This window comes from Choloepus didactylus, chromosome 18 (assembly GCF_015220235.1).
Source record: "Choloepus didactylus isolate mChoDid1 chromosome 18, mChoDid1.pri, whole genome shotgun sequence".
Taxonomy (NCBI): Eukaryota; Metazoa; Chordata; class Mammalia; order Pilosa; family Megalonychidae; genus Choloepus; species Choloepus didactylus.
The window spans coordinates 22,231,113-22,238,537 of NC_051324.1; the positions used below are offsets into that span (position 1 = coordinate 22,231,113).

At 50.5% G+C, this 7,425-nt stretch overlaps 1 pseudogene; it reads right to left on the reverse strand.

The window, feature by feature from the left end:
- Positions 1 to 729: 729 nt before the first annotated feature.
- On the reverse strand, positions 730 to 1,544 carry LOC119514424 (annotated as a pseudogene).
- Positions 1,545 to 7,425: the final 5,881 nt, after the last annotated feature.

The following is a 7,425-nucleotide window of genomic DNA, read 5'->3' on the forward strand; positions in this document are numbered from 1 at the left end:
CCTGATTATTAATTTTACTATAATTTTACTATATGCCCCCTCCCCCTTTTGGACTCAATCACTGATTTTTTTTTTTTTCCTTTCACAAAATAGACTCAAATTTCCCAAAGATTTAATTAATCTCGCCAACTGATCAGTGGGCCTGCAGGACCTGCCTCTGTGGCTGCCGGCTCCCAAACCGTTTTCTTTCGGTTCCCAGGCCACAGCCTCCGCGTGGGGCCGGAGCGGGGGCAGGCGGGGATGGTGGGGCCCTGCTCTGCCCCGAGGCTCGGCTCCCGGTCGGGAGTCCAGGGGTCTCCACGCAGGGGATAGATTCTCTGGATCAACTCAAGTATCCGCCGCTAGGACACACGCCACCCACCCCCAACACCACCTTGACACTCACACACCCTAACACATGCAGACCCACACACACAGAGGCGCGACTGGGAAGGCCCCGGAAGCCCGAGGCTGCAGTTTTATGACAAGATTTCTTTTAAGTGCAAAATCAGAGCAACAAGCTCAGCTACTCGGATTCTTCAAGAACTCTCCCCGGACCCTGCTCGTAACCGACCCCGCGCCGCCCCCCCCCCTCCACCAGCACAGCAAACTCCCACGCGAGCGATCTCAGCCACAAATTGCATTCTACACCCACTCGCACTCCGCCCCAACTTCTTAAAAATAATGGTTAAGAACCCCCACCCCCTCACCGATCCACCCTCCTCTCCCCCTCCAACCCCGCCCCCCAGGGTCAAGGCTGAAGCCCCCTCCGGATCAAGCCGGGCGTGGAAGTCCCTTCCCCCGCCGCAGCCGCCAGTCCCGCCGCATCCCGGAACCCGGCGCCCCGAGGCGCGTCGCTGCCCTCCGCGCTGTCCATCCGGAGACGGCTGCAGAGGTCCGGGAGGGGGCGAGGGTCCTGCCCTTCCACATTCTCTTCCTTCAAGAACCGCTGGAGAGCGGGGGCCGCGGCGGGGCGGCGCTCAGTACAGCCCCAGGATGGCGGCGCCCACGTCCTTGGAGGGCCGGCGCTCCTGCACCAGAAAGTTGATCATGCTCTCCGACTTGATGAGCAGGTTGCAGCCCAGGAAGAAGACGCCGAAGACCACGGTGAGCGACAGCACGCAGAGCACAGCGATCTGCGCCATGCGCGACACCCACAGGCTGCGCTCGTCGGGCGCCAGCCCTGCGGGGACCCCGTCGCCGGCCGCCAGCGGGCGCCCCCGGGGCAGCAGCCCAGCCACGTGCCCAGCCCGTGGCCGCGGTTCCCCAGGGCCGGCCCGCCGCCGCCGCCCGCGCCGCCCGCCGCCTCCAGGCTGCTGTGGTTCAGGAAGGTGGCGTTCATCGCTCGGCCGCCAGCCCCACGTCCCGGCTTGCGGGTCCGGGCGCACGGGGAGGCTGGCCCGCGCCCGCGCGCTCGGGCTCGCTTCGGAGCACCGGGTTGACTGGTGCCTGGGGAGGGAGGAGGGCGGGGGCCGCCGGCGCCCTGGCACCCCCTCGGGCCGCCTCCCCTGTTCACCCGACGGGAAGCGGCGGCGGAGTGGGGAGAGCAACAGGCAGCGCAGGAGCCGGAGCCGCGGAGCAGCGCGCGTCGCCGTCGCCCGCGGCCCCTCCCCCAGCCACCGCCCGCCCCCTGGGCCCCGCCGCTCCCCTAAGGGCCGGAACGCGCCGCGAGAGCAGCCCCCCACCCATCTCCGCCCGCATCCGAGGACTGCAAGGGGTCGGGAGACCCGGGACAGCTCCCCACCCCCTGGCCAAGGAAGCTTGACCCCCTCGCGACAGCCGCAGTCTGTTAAGTTCCACCTGAAGTCTGCCTCGAAAACCTCCCGGGAAGCTTCCTAGACATCAGAGGAATAGTTGTGACCCCCGGCGTGGCCTTCCCAATCCCCTTTCCCCACTCGACTCCGCGTGGCCCTGGGTCGCCCGCCGTGCCGCACAGCCCCCTCCGGAGTCCCCCCAGCTTTTCCCGGGCTAGGTCTGTAGCGGCCAGAAGCGGTCTGCCACCTCCCCTCGGCCACCCCACCCCCGCCTCCCGCCCCATTTGACTCTTTTTTTTTTTTTAATTTAAAAATAAGTTATTGGGTTTATTTTTTCTTTTTTACAAATATATGGTCATTATAGACTAGTTAGAAAGTATGGATTAGCAAAATGAAAAAATTCTGAAACCTCAGAATCCTCCCAACTAGACAGTGTCGATGCTCTCACCTTGATACAGAATCTTCCTGCCTTTTTCTTTGTGTGTCTCTACATACATGCACAATAAGATGCTTTGTTCAAACAATGTTGTGTAATGTTGTTTTGTAACCTTTTGTTATTTAACAGTGTATCTTTTATACTGATAAATTTTCATCTACAACAGTTGATTCTCCAATTTTAGCATAGATCAGAATCAAGAAGTGGTATTTCAAGGTATGGACTACCATAATTTATTTATCCAAGGCCCCTATATTTGAATATGTGAGTTGTTTCTTCTCTTTCTCTCTCTCTCTCTCCCTCCCTCCCTCTCTCTCCTCTCCTCTCTCTTTTTTGCATCAGAAACTATTACCATAAAGAGCCTGCAACTACTCTTTTGTGCAGACACTAATTTTTATTTAAATATTTGCTTCTCAAGGTGAAATTACATAATACAAAAACCATTTTAAGGGAAAATCAGTCGCATTTAGTATATTCCACGGGTGCACCACCAACTTGCGTCTAGTTGCAAAGCATTTTCAGGCCCCCAAAAGGAAACCCTATACAGTAACAGCTGCCTCACATTTCCCCTACCCGACCACCACCCTGCAACTCTCTTGTGTCGCTACAAATTTGCCTATTCTAGATATTTTCATATAAAGGAATCATCCAATATGACCTTTGGTATCTGGCGTATTTCACTTGCATTATGTTTCCCAAGGTTCATCGTGGTGTAGCATGTCAATCACTTCTCATCTTGTTTATGACTGAATAATAGTCTATTGTATGGATAGACTACAATTTGTTATCCAATCATCCTTTGATGAACATTTGGATGCTTCCACCTTTTGGCTATTGTGTTAGCAGCTACTATGAACGTCATTTATGATATATTTTTCAATTATTTGGGGTATGTACCTAGGAGTGACTTTCTGAGTGTTGGTAATTCTATGCCTAACCTTTCTGAGGTAACATCAAACTGTTTCCCACAGTGGCTGAACCACTCTTTACATCCCCACTAGCAATGCACCAGAGTTCCAATTTTCCATATCTCATCAAACTTATTTTCCTTTTTTAAATAAATTATTATTATAGCCTTCCAATGGCTGTGAAGTGGTATCTCATGGTTTTGATTTGCATTTCCCCTAACGACCAATGCTGTTCAGCATACTTTTATGTGCTTATAGCCATTGATGTACCTTCTTATAAGAGTTCTTTATATATTCTGGATACTAAAGCCTTATCAGATACATGATTTGCAAATATTTTCTCCCATTCTGTGTGGTCTTTTCACTTTTTTGATAATATTCTTTTACCACAAAAGTTTTTAATTTTAATGAAATTCTATTTATCTATTTTTGTTTTCATTGTTGCTCATGATTTTAGTGTCATATCTGAAAAATCATTGCCAATCCAACATCATGAAGCTTTTTCCTTATGTTTCTTCTAAGACTTTATGATTTTGCTCTTATATTTAGGTATTTCATCCATCTTTGAGTTAAGTTTTTTTTTTAATATCAGTTTTATTGAGATTATTCACAATCCTGTGCCAGTTTGAATGTATTGTGTCCCCAAATGCCATTATCTTTGATGTAGTCTTGTGGGGCAGACGTTTTGGTGCTGATTAGATTTGCTTGGAATGTGCCCCACCCAGCTGTGGGTGATGACTCTGATGAGATACTCCCATGGAGGCATGACCCCACCCATTCAGGGTGGGCCTTGATCAGTGGAGCCATATAAATGAACTGACTCAAAGAGAAGGAACACAGTGCAAGCTGTGAGTGAAGTTTTGAAGAGGAGCAATCTTGCTACAGAGGAACATCCTGGGAGAAAGCCATTTTGAAACCAGAACTTTGGAGCAGACGCCAGCCACGTGCCTTCCCAGCTAACAGAGGTTTTCCAGACACCATTGGCCATCTCCAGTGAAGGTACCCAATTACTGATGTGTTACCTTGGACACTTTATGGCCTTAAGACTATAACTGTGTAGCCAAATAAGCCCCCCTTTTTATAAAAGCCAATCCATCTCTGGTATTTTGCATTCTGCAGCATCAGCAAACTAGAACACATAACATACAGTCACCCGTGGTGTACAATGAACTGTTCACAGTACCATCTTATAGTTGTGCATTCCTCACCCCAATCTATTTTTTGAACATTTTTCTTATACCACAAAAAATAAAAATAAGAATAAAAAATAAAAGTAAAAGAACACCAAAATCATCCCCCCCTGCATTAAGTATTATATATGGTGTGAAGTAGGAGTCCAACTCCATTCTTTTGCATGTGGGTCTCCACTTTCCTGGGACTACAGATTATATTTTGAGAACTGGACCTTTAGAATAAAAAAGTACATCCTACCAGATTGCCCTCCAGAAATATACCAGTTTACACTCCTGCCTGGGGAGAGTGGGTGTCCTCCCCACCAATCCTGTTTATTGTCATTATTTTGGAAATCCTTGCTGGAGTTTATGGAGGAAGGAGAATGGTGTTTCATCCTGGTGTTAATTTGCATTCTTTGATTACTTGTTGGGGAGAAGGAAAGAAAGCACTTAGGAGGTTTTACTCTAGTCCAGGCAAAAGATGCCACAGACCGGAGACATGAATTCCAGTGGTGGTAGCAAAGGGGGAGACAAGCAGATGGACACGGGCCCAGCAAATGAGTGAGAGGACTCTGGATTCCCCAGCACATGAAGCTGCCCCCACTAATGCACTCATCCACATAACACAGATTCATGTCTGTGCGTGTCCTTTTACGATGAAGACACTGAGGCACATGTGCACACCAACACAAGCACACAACAGACTGGGAAGGGGCCCACCTTGCCCTCCTTGGTCCTGGGAAAGCTGGCCTGGCACCAGGGCACTCAGAGTATTCCAGACCAGGGTCTCCCTGCCACAAGCACCACTTTGAGCCAGGACAGAAGAGGGAGACAACAGGTATCCAGCCGGGACATTTTGTCCTCTGCTTTTAGCCTTTTGGGTTTCTTTAGGGAAATTCTTGGTTATGTCCTGTGCCCATCTTCCTCCTGAGACCAACCCCCAACCTTCGATACATCCTGGACTCAGAGCCCCTGCCCTTGACTCCACCCCGCCGAGGTCGGGCTGCCTGCTGAGCAGAAAGCGGGGTGAGGAAGGGAGCACAGGAGCCTGCCCCTCCAACAAGAGACGGTGAGGAGGGAAGTGGCTGGCCTTTCCTTTATTGAGCACCTACTATGTGCTTGGTGCACTAAATATATTGCTTCACTGAATTCTCACACCAACCCTCAGGTTTTGGCCTGATTGACCCCAGGACATGAGGAAACAGAGGTTCAGAGTGGTTAACTGATTTACTCAAGACCAGATAGCTAGTTAACCACCAGAGCTAGAATTCGAACCCAGCTCTAACCTGTTCCGATGCTGCACTCCTCTTACTCCTGTTCCCTCTCTTCCACCATCCCTGAGCTGGTTTCTCCAATGTCTGGGTGAGAGAGATGTTGTCTTCTACCAGGGGCAGGAAGAGATGGAGAGAACTTGGACTCTTCCAAGGAATTCAGGGCTGGGGGGCCCTGCCTGGCCTGGACCCGGCCTAGCACTCCCTGTACAGTGCTCCCTCAACTCCCTTCTGCTGCTCCTTTCTGCCCTCTCTGGAGCCACTGGTTCCCGGCGAGTCAGGTCCCTGTTTGATGTGTCTTCACTCTCAATTCTTGTAATAGCACTGAAAAGTAAGCATATTGGTTATTCATTGCTGCATAACAACTTACCCTCAAATTTAGCAGCTTAAAACAAACACTTATTATCTCACAGTGTTTCTGAGGGTCAGGAATCCGGGGGCAGCTTAGCTGAGTGGTTCTAAGGGTCTCCCAGGAGGTTGCAGAGAAGGTGTTGGCCAGGGGTGGGGGTGGAGGATCTGCTTCTGAGATGACTCCCCCTCATGGCTGCCACCTGGAGGCCTCAGTTCCTCTCCTGAGGGCTGCTTGAGTGTCCTCCCAGCATGGCAGCTGGCTTCCTGCAGAGCCACTCTTGAAGATGGGCTTGAAGGAGAGCAACTGTTGGAAGAGAGGGGACCAGAAGAGTGAGGTTGCCAGTGAGGCCTGCTATCTGTCATGTTTTAATGGAGAGAGAAGTCACTAGCCCCATTTGGCAGATGAGCAAATGGAGGCTCCAAAACCAGAAAAGTAAAGAAAAAATCTTGCCCAAGGTCACAGAGCTGGTACTTGGCAGAGCGAGGATTTAAACCCTTAGCTGCTTGACAACAAAACCCAAATTCCTTCCAGCATTTGGCTGGGGGCCTGATGGCAGGGATTGGTTGTTAGGGAAAATCCCTGTCCCCTGAGGGCTCAGAAAGGGCCTTAGGAACCTAAGGAGGAGCTGCAATCCGGGCTGTCTCCCCCTGCTCTAGAGACGAGGAAGCCTCTGGGCCCAGCTGCCACCCACACGGAACTATTTTACCCTCCACCTTAGCGACAAGGCTGCAGCTCCTGGTGCTGGAAGGGCCGTCTGGGCAGTCTGGCTGCCCCAGGAGGAGCCTGCACCCGGGGACCCAGTCTATGCCCTCTGTCCCTGCTGCTGTTTCTAGGTGAATCCTTAGTGCTCTGCCATACCTTGGCCATCCAGGGTCTGTAAGAACCCTACCCCACCCCAGATTCAGAGTGTAATAAAATCTCCCTAATTAGTCCAACTTGGGGGTCTATCTGAACTAAAAAGTTTGAATCTGCAGACATTTTATATTGTTCACATCTCAAACTATGTTAATAAAGGGCTCTTTGCAGGAACCACTTTAATGAAGCAATAAGAATGATTTTATTTGTGTATTCACCTATACCCCCACCTCCAAGAAAAATACAGATAACCATTGTATGTCAACGTACCTCAGTGTGACCCGAGAGCCCTTGAACATAATTTATTTTCTGGAGAAGTTTCAAACAACCCCTTAGGATCCTATTTACACTATTCATTGGTTTGATAAACTGTTCCTGGAGCAGGCACAGGTTGCTTTCTGCCGGTTCCTGTCTAAATGATCTCACGTTTCAACTTGGTGGACGGGAAGTTAATGATGTTTTACTGCATCTGGTTTAGAATTAAAATAAACATGGATTGCCCTCTTCAGCCTTTGCTTCCTAAAGGAGAAGGTGGGGCTGGCCCATCTCTGTTACCCTCTGCTGGAAGGCAGGGGGAAGCCCCCAGGCAAGTCAGGCTGAGGCAGCTTTACCCAAAGCAGCAGGAAAAATGCCTGGGGCGGGGTGGGGGCATTTGGGTGTAGTAGAAAGGGGGCAGTGCAATGGAGAAGAGACAGGTA